Source organism: Pantherophis guttatus, chromosome 3, assembly GCF_059756535.1.
Source record: "Pantherophis guttatus breed Tessera chromosome 3, ASM5975653v1, whole genome shotgun sequence".
Classification (NCBI taxonomy): Eukaryota; Metazoa; Chordata; class Lepidosauria; order Squamata; family Colubridae; genus Pantherophis; species Pantherophis guttatus.
This window is the reverse complement of record NC_142065.1, coordinates 98,229,677-98,245,008: the sequence shown is the minus strand read 5'-3', so window position 1 is coordinate 98,245,008 and position 15,332 is coordinate 98,229,677. Positions and strand designations below refer to the sequence as shown.

The following is a 15,332-nucleotide window of genomic DNA, read 5'->3' as shown; positions in this document are numbered from 1 at the left end:
TAATAACATGAGTGCATGTGTGCATGCTAAGCTAACTCTCTCTAGCTTCACTAGGGTTTATATTCTTCACTCAGGATATTGCAGTCTCTTAATTGATTAGCCAGAGTCATTAACCTTAATTTTTCTTTTACACACTCACACATTTCCAAAAGGTTCACTGACTCTTGGTGTCAACGTTCCTACGTTGAACAATAAAGAGCAAGAATAGCTTAAACCTTATCAGTTAAAAAGAGTCCTTTCCCGACTTCCTTGTGATAAAGAGAATATTATTTCATGGTGCAATCAACCAAGAAAGAAAGGGCTTGAGACAGCTGTGTGATGGAGTCATTCACTAAAGGATGCAGTTTAATACTTAATGACATTTTCACAGAAAAGGCAGAAGAAAGCAATAGAAAGTTACAGCCGAGGACGGTGGCTCATTACCTGCTTAGTGCCTATCAATTTGTAACTAGTGCCAAGTCGCATCAACTCACCTTGAGACATCTCACCCCTTATTTTTCAATTATTTCTTGTTTTGTCCAGCTGGAGTTCAATTTCCTCCCTGCTCTGTTAGAGATCATAGAGATACTCCCTACCACACCATATCTTCAGGAACTATCTGATTAACTAATATGGATTAATTAGACCAAGACTGCTACCCACAGAGTAGCAATTTAGGCACATAAGTTTACATGGCCAATAAACTCTGTTTCTCTTTTCAGGATCAGATGAAAATCTTCCTGGATAATTGACTCTCAAGAAGGAGAAGGAGAAATCATGATCATTATCACAGCAAAGGACAAGTAGAACAACAACCCTGGTCTACAGCTTGGTGATGAAACCAATAGAGGATTCAAATCTTCTGAGATTTTGAGTCTGCTACCATCTGGCTGCAAAAGCAAAGGATTCCTCTCTGAAAAGGTGCTGTTCTTCTATACAGAAGAAATACATTGTAGGTAAGTGGATGGGTAGGAAGGAAGGAAGGAAGGATACAAAGAGCTAGAGAATCTACCTATTTTCCTACCTTCCTACCAAGCTCATTTCTTGTCTCTTCTTATGATCCTTTACTGTGCAGTGACATTTCAAATTTATTTAGGCTTTGCTCTCCCAGCAGCCCTGTAAAGAGGTGGTTATTTACTTTTTACTTAGAGACTGACAGAGATGGATTGACCCCAGGCCAAACACTGAAGTAGAACCAAAGAGCACTTCCCCAGATCTACAAGTTGGCTCATCCCTACCTATTTATCATCTGAACAGACCATAAAAGACATAACAAAATGGGATATTCAACTAATATTTTATCCATGCTTACAATGGGGTTGAGTTCACACATTTAGCTTTTTAGGGAACTGTATGTCCATGTGTCAATCAAGAACAAATGTAGAGAAATGAGTTAATCATATGAAGGAGTGATCAGGACTTTAACATGTTTTTTGCCCCTAAAACAAATTAAAGAAAATGTTATGCTGGATTTTCTACCCTGCCTTTCAATAATCCAAAACCCAGATCTTTTATTTTTCTTCTCTATATATTGGCCAGTCCAATATGCCATCATATGTTGCAAATAAAAACTTCAGAAAAATCCTAGATAATTGTCTCTGTTGGCCCATTACTTCACTAGTTTTGAGATTGACTGCCAACAGTTCATCAGAATTTTGGATAAAAGGGTCACCTCGTCCGTCCTGCAAGAGATGTTATGAATTGAATGGGGATTAAATATGTGTGTGGGTGCATGTATCTGTAATGTTAAGTAGTGTCATGTGCAGCACTTTTGACCGAACAATTCTCAGGATCTATTTGTCACTGAAAAGAACCAAGCATTCAATAAATCTCCCTCCACTACCACATCTAAGCCTCACTTATTTCCTTTTTACTTGTTGGCCAGGCTGCCAGTACTTCTCCTTAAAACCTCAGCTATTAAAGAGTGAAGTCACTAGTTCCTTATCCAGTGATCAAGAAAAATCTTCTTAGTTGTATTTAAATGAGCCTTGATCTACAGAAGCAAGAAATCTACACAAATTGGAATTGCAGCTACTATCTCTGCCTGCCTTTTGGTTAGTCCTTTATAGGAGAAAGGGGGGGGGGGATACACCATGAAGACATAGAACCTACAGATAATAATGAGTATCTTGGTGAGATAAAATACAAACTTTTAAAGCCACTATACTGTACAGACTTGCTGGATGGGTTAATTTCATCTCATGCTCCTTTGCCTCTTTTCATACTTAATCATCCAAATCAAAACTGCCAAACTGCTGAATAATCTTTGGAAATTTTATTCCATCCTGGTCTTTTTCTTCCAGCCACCTTTTTTTCTGATTGGCCTGGCATGTATCCCATCAGCTCCCCACCACCACCACTCCAACAAACTCCCAGTGAATAGTATCAAGCTAAAAATAAGACTTTTAACGCTGATCGGGATTTTTTTTATTATTATTATTTTTGCCGGAGGAGCATGCTGCTTACTTGCCTGGCGCTCGTTCGCCCGCTGCCTGCAAATGCCTACTAATGCACCATTAATCGCATTGATTTCTTCGCAAGCGAGGCACAGATGATTTTTTTTTCCCGCCTCTAGTTCAGCCGATTAAGCACGGCGGGGCTTCCTCCATCCGCCCTTTTTTTTTTTTTTTTTGCATTCCAGTTCGACGCCTGCCCTTCATCCCTTTCACACCCGTTTGTCTCACGCTCGCTGTCCCTCCGGTTCTGCCCGTCGATCAGAGCCCACCTTCCCCACCGCCAAGCCTAAAATCAGCGCTCCCCTTTCTCGCAGTTTTCACAAGACGCTGAGAATCGTGCAGACTCGCTTACCTAGCTGGCTCGCCTGCGTTCCGTCATTCCTCTGGCGTGCATCTGCTCGTTCGCAAAGTTTCTCTTTCTCCCAGATCCAGAGGAGTTGAAAGAGAGAGGAGGGGGGTGGATGGGAGGGGGGGGGGCTGCAGCTGCTTGCGCTAGCTGCAGCCTACTCCTCGGAATTGACTAACCCCGACTGGGATTTGGTTAATTACACAAGTTCTGTTTGAGGGGGTGGAGAGGGAAGGCCAAAGCTAACAGGGATGGCAAGGAGACGGAGAGGCGCTTCGTTGATGGGGGACGCAGCATACAGCGTCGGCCGGAGCAAGGTGACTTGCCTTCCCTCACTTCCAGCTGGTGCCAGAAAAGGAGGAGAAGGAAAGTAGACGGTTTTACACCGGGTTTAGTTAATCCGGAGCAATTCCTACCAGGTGGGTCTCTCAGAAATACTAGTGGGGGCATTAGAAAAATCAAATACGCCCCACCCTTGACTACCAGATAAGGGTAATCCAACTGAAAGGGAGCTTTGCAGAAGCCAGTGATGGAAATCCCAGCTCAACCCATTGGAGATGAATGAAACAAGGACGTCTTAGTTAAGTCCAGGGAGAAGCTCCTTCAGATTCAGTATTGCTTCTAGTAATGCAGGATCCACCTATCTGTTCATCAGAGGTAGGCTTTTAATCCTGATCACCCACCCCCACACATATTTTAGAAGAGTGTGCTGGGCTGAGCATTGAATTCAGCTGCAAAGGAATCTACTACCTCAAGAGTGGTCATGAGAATGGTGAGGTGGGCACTTCCCAAGGAGTAAAAGGGCCTTCTATCAAGTAAATCAGTTTCTTTTTGAAAAGCCAGAGTGGGTATGCATGTGCCAGGAAAGAAAAACCTACCTGCCCCTCCTTTACCATATTGGGGCACAAACCCATAAGATGAAAGGAGACACTCATTCTCACCAGGCTTTTCACCTTCCTGTATAATCATGAATTTCAGATTTAGGGGCAAGACTCCTGGAAGGGGAACCCATGTCACTTGCCACTGGCAATGACCTCGGGCAATTTTCCCCTTAAAGTCAAGAACTCCCAGTAACTCTCAACTCCCTGGCGTTTCCAGAATGCTCTTGAGAGTGCTTTGCTGATATTTTTTTTAAGCAATAGCCTTACGAGTAGGTTAGTATGATCTGGGAGAAGGTTGGAGGTTTTATTAAGACCCCAGGGAGTGGTCTACTAGCAGAAATGAAATTGCCCTTCAGGCCACCAGCTTGCCACATGCCAACTTTCAGGTGGTCATCTAAAGCAAAATGTGGACCCAGCAAAGCCATGCATCGGGAAGACTGACCATTTACAGCAGCTCTTTGTCAGATAGTACCTCTAGTGATTTTCCAAATCTGTTACTGGTCTTAAAAAGACCCTTTTAATTGGCAACTACAACGCTAAAACTACATGTGCCTGCACACCCTTAGATGTTTATACTTCTATCAAGTAAGCTCTCTGCCATCACCTTCAAGACCTTCAAGACCTCCTTAGGAACAAATACTCCTATTCAGCATTGCTTGTGGTCTCAAAATCTGTCTGGGGATTATGGGAAAGGTAGTCTAACGTGTGTAGGGGACCAGGTTGGGATGGGAAGGCTGTTCTAAACCCCCGCGAAGCTTTGGGACAACGGAAAAGAGAAAGTGTCCCTTTGCTCCCTCTTTCGGCTTCCTTCTAGGACTTTAAGGGTGTCCACCAGACAGAACGTCTTCTGCCCATTTCAGATCAGAGGATTGACTTAGGGCGACGTCGCCTCAAAGACAAGAGGTACCACACCTTTGAGATTCCCCCACCCCACCCCTTGCCAGGCCTTTCAACCCCGAAATTTCGCCCGACGCCCAACAGGAGCCACATCAGCGCGCCAAACTAAAAGCACGTTGCGGGAGCTCCTCGGATGTCAAGAAGCATTCAACAGCCCGAGCTTACCATTGCCGTGTGGCGGTTTATAACCTGTGTATGTGTTGTGGTGGGAGAAAGAGGCGGAACCTAGAAGCTTTGAGAAATCTAAGTTACCGAACAAAGTTGATTCTCTCTCCACCGCATCCCCGCGCGCTCACATTTTAAAACCAAATGCTGCCAATCGAATATGGATGGGCGAGGAAAAGGTTAACGGATGGAAATGTTCTTCAGTGCAAACACAGATATTTTATGTAAGGGGGGGATATTGGGGGTTTGCAAATATCCCCCCAAGTTCCCCCCGCCAAAAAAATATCTCTCCAAATAGGGATTTTTTTATTTTTATTTTTGCTTTGCTTGATCGCCCTTTCTCTGAAAGGGGGAGTGCTGGCCAAACGGGCGAGCAAATGTTCAAACATATGTTCAATATGTTCATATGTTCAAATGTTCTTCCTTGGTCTCCAAATCTGGCTGGGGATTATGGGAATGGTAGCCTAACGTGCGCAGGGAACCAGGTTGAAGGTGGGACAAGCTGTTCTATCAACCCACCCCCCGTTCTAACACCCAAAATAGCTGGAAAGCTGCTATGTCAGGACGAGGCTAAGGTACTCACCGGGCGGAATTTCAAGAGGCGAGATGTCCCGGAATAAAAAGATTCCACGAGGCGAGCGAATATCCCATGATAGTTCCCAAGGAGCTTTCCGAAAGGTGAGATCTAAGAGCCGTAGTAGGCTAAAGCGCTGTGGGGGCCCCGGCGGGACGGTAACCGCCACCCTCCAGCGATTCCTCAACGGCCGAGAGCCCCAGCTTTGACAAACCGCGCTTTTTACATATGTGTCTTTGCCCCGGGTGCGCGCGCTCAGGCGCGTGCGCGCTCCAGCGACGAAAGAGGAGAGCCCGCGAAGCCTTCCGAAAGCGGGGAAGGAAATCGTACGAGCAATAGGAATAGGAAGAATAATAATAATAACAACAGCAAGTAATATAAAGGGGATCGAGTCGCTGCCAGGAAAAGGAGGGGGGGAAAAAAAGGCAGGGAACCCGATCTCGCAGATTTGCTTGGACGATCCCTCTTAAGGCAAAGCAGGTGGACGATCTAAAGATTCACTTGAGGAAACTGGCGAAGTCGAAAGCTTGGACCATTCCGGAAAAAGGAAAAAGAGAGAGAGAGACAGAGAGAAAGAAAGAAAACTTAACACCCAAAAGAGCCGGTGGGGTGGACTTTGGTCCCAGAGACAAGGTGGCAGGCGGAGAAAACTAGGCGAGGAGGCTGGACTCATCCTGATATAGATATAGCGGCGGAGGTGCTTTAGGAAGCTGGGAACTGGGGGGAGGATCCAATAAGATTCGGGAAAAACGGAGGGGGGGGATGCGTAGACAGAGGGTGAACCTCTCTCACACTCGCCTTTGGACAACTCCTTTCAGTCCCCCACCCCCACAACGATCCTCCTTTACAGGTTGCAAAAGAAGATCTATAGGCTCCCCAGCCCACCCACCCGTTTGCTTTGCGCGCAGCCGAATGAGCCTCGAGGATCAGAACGTGCGCTTGAAACTCCAGGGTCTCCAGGGACTGAAGGAACCTTGTTCTGTTTAGACACCACACACACACACACGACAACCTTGTACCGCTTAGACACGAGGCACACACCCCTATACACACAGGGAGGGAGTCTCTCTCTCTCTCTCTCACTCTCTCACACACACACCCCTATACACACAGGGAGGGAGTCCCAATCTCTCTCTCTCTCTCTCACACACCCCCCCCCTATACACACAGGGAGGGAGTCTCTCTCTCTCTCTCTCTCACACACACACACACACCCCTATACACACAGGGAGGGAGTCCCAATCTCTCTCTCTCTCTCTCTCTCTCTCTCTCACACACACACACACACCCGTATACACACAGGGAGGGAGTCTCTCTCTCTCTCTCTCTCCATCTCTCTCTCTCTCTCTCTCTCTCTCTCTCTCTCTCACCACACACACACACACACACACACACACAAAACAGACACAAATCGAGCCTCGCTTTTTCTGACTTATTTTACTCGGAAGTTTCCAAAGACAGGGCGCTGTGAAGGAATTTGCTGCTGGGAGAGCGGAGGAGGGAAAGGGAAACGCTTCTCCCGTCGCCGGCGGAAAGCCTTGGGTTCAGCAAAGCTGAAGGCAAGCGGAGGGAAAGGGAAGGCGGCTCCAGAATCGGCGGGAATGGGAGAGAGTTGAGGGACCTCATCTGCCGCCTCTCCCTCTCCCTCGCTCTCTCCCGCTTGTTTCCCAGTGCTCGCGTGACGTCTCGGCTCCCAAGAACGCGCAGCGGAGTCCCTGCTACTCCCACCAACGCGAGTCTTTACTAAGCGAATCTCTTCGGACCCTCGCTCGCTCGCTTCTCCGGTAAGATTCCGCTCCCACCCCCGCTTACTAACCGCGTGTGCGCGCCCGGGCGTCTGTACGCGCGCCCCACATGATTATAAAGGCATCTAGCTTGTATGCGTGGGGAAAGGTGGCGGAGAACTGAGAAGGTGGCGGGCGGACGGCAAGCAGCTTGCCCTTCTCGCTCCCCGTGTCACGGCGCCTCTCACTGCCGCCCCGCCTTATCTCGTGTCAAAGAACGAAGGGGGGCTGTCTTGGCTTTGATTCCCCCCTCCCCCGATTGCAATTTCGGTTGACTCGGAAATGAAACCCCCGCTTATTTCCATCACCACCACCACCCCCAGGATTCAGAAATAACATTTTTTTTTGGGGGGGGAGCTTTCCTATAGAGGCGATTGAGGATGGGGAAGGCGGTGCGGTCTTCTTGAGCAGTGATTTTTTTCCCCCTCCTTCAGACGCTAAGAAGCTACAGATCTCATTTTAATCAGATGGGCATCACAAAGCTTTAGACGCTGTCATCTCCACACTCCTGCCCTGTTTTATTTATTTATGCTTTTTTTTTTTAAAGCTTGGATGTGTCCAGATTTTTACAGGATTGTTTATGGAAAGAATCGCAGCATGTAGTTAACAGTATTGAGAAAGAGCCTTGATAGTATAGAGAGAGGCCTTAATCATGGACCTATTTTATTTTATCTCCCTAGTTATCGTTTCTGCATTGATTTGTGTTCTTCCGGCTCCCCCCCCCCCGGCAGTGTATTTTCATACCTCCTGCAGGGGCCCACTGCACACTTCACACTATTTGAACTGTGCCTTGTACTCTAATCCATCTATCTTGCCTATTCGCTGGCTTTCGGCTTGCTGCAGTTTGAGAATGTATAATTTTCAGCGCAAGAAGAAAGGAAGAAATGACTCTGCAGATTCTTATTCTTTTCATCCAAAGTCTGCCTGCTTCTTAGACATTACCAGGGGATTCACATACAGAGCCTGTTTATGATTCAGCTTCCAAGACAGGAGCTTTCCACTTTTCAGCACACAGTATTCCTTCACAATAGAGAGCTACTCAGAAGTCCGCAAGTTGTATGCAATGCTCGCATGGATGTATTTGGAACCGCAGTTTAAGATAAAACAAGCAAAGCTAATGATCTATAGCACATTAAAGCCATTATTCTGGTAATGTAAGAGTTATCATAGGGCTGGAAGCCTTAGAGGTTTTGTAGTCCAGCTAGGGCAGACCATGCCGAGAAATAGCCATCCAACCATTGTTGAAAACCTCCAATAATGGAACACTACTCCGAGAAGCAGAGAAGCAGACCGATCCACCGGTTAGTAACTCACAAAGACAGGAAATTCTTCCTTACTTCAGATATGGATTTCTCTTTCTTCCAACCATTTGTTCTTGATTTATCCACACCCCTTTTTTTCTGTGCCACCTGTATTAGAAGATTGGTATCATTAGCCTTAACCATTTCTTCTTTAGTGTAAACATATCCAGTAGACCAGAGCAGGAAATCAACTGCACAAAAGGTTCAAACAATTTTTTATTGAGACTGTCTCCAATAATAATCTTGCAAGTATGCACTCCTCCTCTTACAATCCAGAGAATATGGGAGATGTCTAGCTAAGATGGTTCTGAATGTTATCTCACTGTTTTGGACTTAAAGAATGTTTCAACCTCTCTTGCTTAGGTAATTGTTCCTGCATATTTCTGTCAAAGTTATCTTTGTTATTCTCTACACTGGCTCTTTAAACTGTTCTTCATAGATTTAGTCCCCCAAATTCCTCATTATCTCTGTTCCTCTTATCTGCACTCTTTCCAGTTTCTCAACATCCTTCTTGTATTGTGATGAGCAAAACTGGATAGAGTGTTCCAGGTGCAGTCTAATTGGACTAGTGCACCATGGTAGTTATCACTTCCCATGGTGTTCATATTATCTCTGTTAATGCAGCCTAAGTTTGCATCTGCTCTTTTAGCAGCCATAAACACACTGCTACCGATGCTAAATCTGGGATCTACCATGATACTTAAATCCTTTTTACAAGTAGTACTACTGAGTGAGCTGCATCTAACTTATACCAGTACATGTTTTCTTCCTAGGTGTAGAACCATACATTTCTCATCACCAAACTTCATTTTGTTGGAAAAGGCACAATGTTCAATTATATCAAGATATTTTTGTACCTTGACCTTGTTTTTTTGATGTTAGCAACCCTCAATAGTGGTAATTGGGACCAAAATTTCTGCAGCTAAGTGGCACACTGGTAAATCATGATATCATGTGATTGCCATTTGCAACTTCTGACTGAGTTTCCCATTGACTTTGCTTGTAGGAAGCTAGCAAAGAAGGTCACAAATAGGTATATTTGTTATATTACCTCAGGGTATTTCGCTATCCCCTTAAGACCCTGCTGTTCCGCCAGGCCGGGCTATCAATGTAATGATTTTAAATTGGATGTTTTAAATTTGGGGGGGTTTTAATATTGAGCCGAAATTATTTAATAATTTTAAATTATTTTAATTGTCTTTGTGCATTTAATAGGCTGTACACCACCCTGAGTCCTTCGGGAGAAGAGCGGTATAGAAATAAAATTATTATTATTATTATTATTATTATTATTATTATTATTATTATTATTATTATTATTATTATTATTATTATTATACTACAAAGATGTTGTGACCAATATAAGTACAAGGATCAGTCATAAGTGTTACCTGTTTAACCTCATTATAAATTCAAATGGAGCTGAACAAATGATTCTTAAGGATCACCTGTAATCTCATTCTTTCTACTAGTAGAGATCTATATGTCAAATATCAAATGCCACTAGATAAATACAGCAACAAATCAGTATCTAGCTATAGATACTGATCGTTTATCATATACGAATACTGTGTTTTGTAAATAGATAAAAATCAGCAAATTATATTCATGCAGGAGAATGTTAGGGGTATATATGCATATGCATATGTACATATATACATACTGTACATAAACACAAACATATATTAGTAAACTAATCTCAGCCTCCAAACCTTGTTTCTGAAATTAGATGTTATTACAAGTTTTATTCCCTCTCTCTCTCTCTCTCTCTCTCTCTCTCTCTCTCTCTCTCTCTCTCTCTCTCTCTCTCTCTCTCTCTCTCTCTCTCACACACACACACACACACACACACACACACACACACAAAGCTATAGACTTCAGATGCTGGAGATGGGTGTCAGAAGCTTTGTACAGTCATAATGTAAATATCACTGTACATATAATGTGATATATGGGGTTTTTTTGGTACATATCTAACTGATGTATGAACAACTAGGGAAATATATTGGTGTAGTTTTATAATTCTGGTTAAGTTCTGGTTAAGTTCAAAAATATGCCCATTCTTAGGAAGACATTAGGCATAAGTCAAGGGCTAAAGTAGTGCAGCAAATAGGTGACATAAAAAGTATAGTCACGATGCAAGCAAGGATCAGTTTCAAGTAATTACAGAAAGGATAAGATTGGGGGTTCAAAGCATCATGACAGGCTGTTCCAAATAATTCCACTGACCTAACTTGTCTGTTTATTTCCAATAGTGAACATAAATGCAGTTCTTACTTCTGTCATTTCAAAAGGAAATAGCTATCTTTTCTTGCTAACTAGGATCATCATTTGAGTAATTCTTGATGATCCAGAAGAAGTTGGAAGAGTTCCAGGATTCTGTACTGTAGAGAAAGTAGCAACATTTAACAGTAAAAAAGTTGGAAGGGACCTTGGAGGTCATCTAGTCCAATCCCCTCACGCAGGAGACCTATACTAGGGATTCAAACCACCGAACTTTCTGATCAACAAACTCGGTGTCTTAACCACTGAGCCACCTAGCCTTATATTTAAATCCACATATTTTAATTGATTTTAGCAATCCCAAAATGGCAGAATTGAATTGGTAATGCCTCTAATGAATCACAATTGAAGCATCCAAAAATATATTTTGAGATTTTTGTAATATGTAAAACTGCATGTAACATATATGCTCTGCATATTATAAAATGTGGATGGATGGATGGATGGATGGATATATACCACAGAACAGTGAATCACTTATGAGCAGTAAACCCAATGCCAATTCAAGTAGCATGTGATATGGCCCCCAGTCTTCAGGTCTCCTAAATTACAGTTTTATGCACACACATTTTTACAGAAAAAAACTGTCCTGAAAGGTAAATCTCAATGATGCAATGAAAAATGTAACTGAAAAAAGAATTAATTTGAAAAGAAAGAAATGAGATTGTATGTACTGATGCAAAAAAAAAAAAAATATGGTGTCATGCAGCTATCTTTGTGCAGTTAAATGAAGTATTTAGTTTTTTTATGATCAATTGTCATTTTTAATATTATTCAAAATATTTGTCATCTTGGAGACCTCCTTTCTTTTAGGAAAATGAAGGAAAATTGAATGAAAGTAAGATTTCAGGCGAATTACTAAATGAGAAAATATTAACTGCTTGTTTCCCCAGTTTTTAGTTTCTTCTTCAAGGTCACTCTATGTATTATGCAAATAAGCAGCTGTTTACAAAAAAAGGCAACTGTAAGTGTATTATGTGCTGTCTATCCTAAGTTATCTCATGTCATTGTTCCAACATCAGCAGCCAATAATATAGAGCAGTATGGGATGAATAGGTGGGAGTTGTAGAATAGTGTGGTATTATAACATGAGCTCAGTAAAGGAGTAAAAAGGAAAGGAATTTCTTTAATTTTCCAAAGTTATATTTTTACTCCAACTGTTCATTAGCCAGTGTCATAAATAATCTAATAACAAAGTTAAAGATTAAAAAAATAGAGTAAACTTGAGTTAAATTCATAGTCAACATCAATTTTAATTGTATGTTTATGGGAAGCAATTTCTGATTTGACTATTATGAGCGTTCTGCTTTAGGTTTGCACAAGCTGTTAGCTTTACTTTGGACCATTGGCTTTCTAAACGTACTCCATCCATATCTACCAACAAAAAAGAAAGAATTTTTGCAAAAAATATAAATTAAAATTAAACAGCCAAGATGGGGAAGTCAAAACTTATATGAATAGAATAATATAAAGTCTAGGTATGTTCATCTTGGCAATTTGTTATCATGATTTTTGCATGCCCTGGAGGTCTGTATCTGTATAGACATGTTTGGGTGTTCTTTTTCAGATACTTCAGCTTTTCTTCTTTTTATCTTTGCACTTAATTTTGCCTGTATACAATAAACTCTCAAGGTGATCTCTTTGCAATCTGCTCATTGATAAATTAATGTTAAATAATTGATGAAATAATGACCAGTAGGAATGGCTTTTTAAATAATGTAACATTGTTCTTAATGATGGATTTCACATTGCATGAAAACACTTTCTTGAAGGTAACAGTTAAAATGTATCCAAATTAATGGAGAGAATTCATTTTTATGAGTAGTTTGGATCCCACCGTCCTATGTATACACATTTTCCAAACATTATTTAAATTATTTCAGGACAATAAATACATTAGCCCACTGCAGAAAAACCAAGCAATTTAGCAGCCGAATCCAAGTGAGGAATAATAGAAAAGTTATCTGGATAGGAACAAGAAAGTCTCTAGCTTAAAAACTCATCTTCTACGTTCTGCCATATATAATATTTGAATAAAACTAAACTCAGCGAAACAAATCTTATACTCAGAATTTCTGTTATATAGGAATGCAAGTGAATGCAGGATTAGGGGAGAGGACTGTTCAAGGGAAGATTTAACAATGTTCCAATTGTGCTCATGTGCTCTTTCTAATGTCACCAAAGAATCATACCAATTTGCTTAATGCAAAATTGGTATGCGATCCTATACAGGTTCACTGATGGTTTGGGATCAGTCACAATTCCTGATTGTTTAACTCTTCAAGAGTGCCAGAGTTTGTTGCTGTAATCAAATCCAGAAAGCACACACAGGTAACTGAATCAGCATTCATTCAGGATTCATTAAATAAGAAACTTTTTATATACATAATAACACATGAGACATACCATATATACAATACCAAGAGCAGTTCTCAGAATCAGAAGCATAATCACAGAAGCACAGTTAACAGAAGGAAGGACAATAATAGGAGCACACAACTTATATTTATACATATCAGTTAACCTAAGCCACGCCCAGGCTCCAAGCTGTTTCAGCTCCCAAACAGCCGTCATTGACTGACTTAGTTGCTATGCCTATACATTAGCTGACCTTGTTACCATGTCCTATTCCAGCCAGTCCCCAATGGCTGAACTGTTGCCATGTCTATCCCAGTCATGAACTCTCATACACACTGATAAAGAGTCCTCCAAGTCAGAATGTGGGAGCAGTAGTCAGGAATACCTTGAGTTTTACAAAGACAGGAATGTTTTCTGAAGGCTCAGGGAACATGTAGGTAATGTTTGCCACAGAAGCCGTGTCTGAAAATGAGACAACAAAATGCAAAAGGTTGGCACGAACCTGGGGGGGAAGGACGGTGAATGAATGAATACTTGTTCAGATGGAATGAAGAGTGAATAAATGCTTGCTGGGACGGGATGGGAAGGAGGAAATGTTTGCAGATTGGCTGCTTGGGAGCCACATGGGGCTGAGAGGAGAAGGCAGCTGAGTGATCAAGTGCTTGCTGGTGCTTCCTGGGTAGGCTTGGGTGGGTGAGGCTTCCCAGGGTTTAGCAGAGCTATGGTTCTGGGGCTGCTTGCTACTCTGCAAGGCAGGGTGCAGGGCAATCAAAAGAGCATAGATGGGTGGGGGGGGAGGTAGGGAAGTGGAGGAGGTGGAGACAATCCCTTACCTTACTAAAGCCAGGTGTTCAAACAGACCAAGTCCAGAATTGCTAGATTACGATGAGGACTCGTTTCACAGCCCATGGTTAACAACTGCAATTGGAAATGCTGGGGTTATAGTTACACATTGGTGTGGTCATGTGTCATCTCACTTATGACTGCACCAATTTACAATGGCAGTCCTTGTCCAAATTGTGGTCATAAGTTCAGGACTACTTTTGAGTTTTTGAGAATAATGACATCCCAAATACTGAAGGTGTTTGATATACAGTAGTTGTATTTACAATAAAGGGTTAGATCACTAGGGATTCTATAACAAAGAAAAGTAATAGTTGACATGTAAGAGAGAGAGGGGGGGGAGGGAGAGAGGGAGAGAGAGAGTGGGAGTGAGTGAGTGAGTCTGTTTCGGAAGGGGCAGAATCCTTTGCAAACGAACAGTTCTTCTATTTTAGAACTTTAATTGGATTCTTTATCATTCCCATAGATAAACTGAGTATATAGATCTAAGCATTCAACTTTGGGGATTTTTATCCCTTCCCAACATCTTTTTACCATTCACCCCAACAAAAACATTCAACCCTCCTGAAATGTTCAAAGTTGTAAGAAAACCAACAACCACTTGGGTTTACCAGGTACATTCAATGTCACAGATTTCTAAACATTATTTTGGATTCAGCTGTTAGTCCAAATTATGAGATTCAGTGTGACTCAGTCTCTCCCCTCCCCCCACATTTCCAAATCCACATAAAATCAATGTTCATTGAAGCCATGATGTACTTTTAACCTCTACAGCCTTACAGAGGATTCACACAGGCTGTTAGCATTTTGTGCCAACAAATACTTTCCCTTTTTCAAAGTGACTGACTACATACAAACTTTAATGAGTTCTTCCTCAGCATAATGTTGTGCTATCAGTCTTCATTGGGCTACCATTCTTCATTGGAAAAAAAATCCCATCAATGGCATGTTTAATCAGCAAAAATTGTGCTTCTTTTTTAGAGACTCCTGAGAAGAGCAGACCCACAGAAGAAGTCCTACATGGATCTTAAACTGAAATTATGACCAAGATTTTACAACAAGGGGAATAAAATGGCTGAATCCCGTATCTGTTATTTACTTCTATTTGGGAAATGGGGAGAAGAATGTTTTATTTTTTCATTCCCAGAGTTTGTGTCATAAGCCATGCAATATTTAATTTTTGAAAGATTCCATATTAACTTCTGCTTCTCATCTTGGGACTGTATTTGTTTGTTTGTTGCACATCTCCGTGGTTTTTTTTAGGATTTATTGCTCACATTTATTAAATTGGCATATGCAGCTGAAAGGAATATTTTCACTGCAGGAGGTAAAGTACTATATAACCTAGGCATTTTAATGTATGACAGCATTTTGACCATCCTAAAGAAGAAGGTTTTGCTGACCAGTTTTTTTTAAAGAAAATGTTTGGAAAGATTCGAGCATAAATCTTTGCTGCCAAGGAGTT

General features: G+C 41.9%; 1 protein-coding gene and 1 long non-coding RNA gene across 3 annotated transcripts in view; one reads left to right on the top strand and one right to left on the bottom strand.

The window, feature by feature from the left end:
• BRINP3 (BMP/retinoic acid inducible neural specific 3) overlaps positions 1-6,002 on the bottom strand; it is a 297,673-nt gene extending 291,671 nt beyond the window's left edge. Inside the window, exon 1 of one of the 2 annotated variants that reach the window (XM_034409600.3) lies at positions 5,308-6,002. The gene's annotated coding sequence lies outside the window, so the exon portion shown is untranslated. Of the gene's footprint in view, positions 1-2,787; positions 3,490-5,307 lie in introns of those variants that run through there. The other variant, XM_034409601.3, reaches the window with a different exon arrangement.
• A 331-nt stretch (positions 6,003-6,333) lies between these two features.
• On the top strand, positions 6,334-14,954 carry LOC117661091 (uncharacterized). The gene is made up of 3 exons (XR_015733184.1): positions 6,334-6,857; positions 6,970-7,082; positions 14,849-14,954. It is a non-coding gene; the product is annotated as an uncharacterized LOC117661091 (long non-coding RNA).
• The last annotated feature ends 378 nt before the right edge of the window (positions 14,955-15,332 follow it).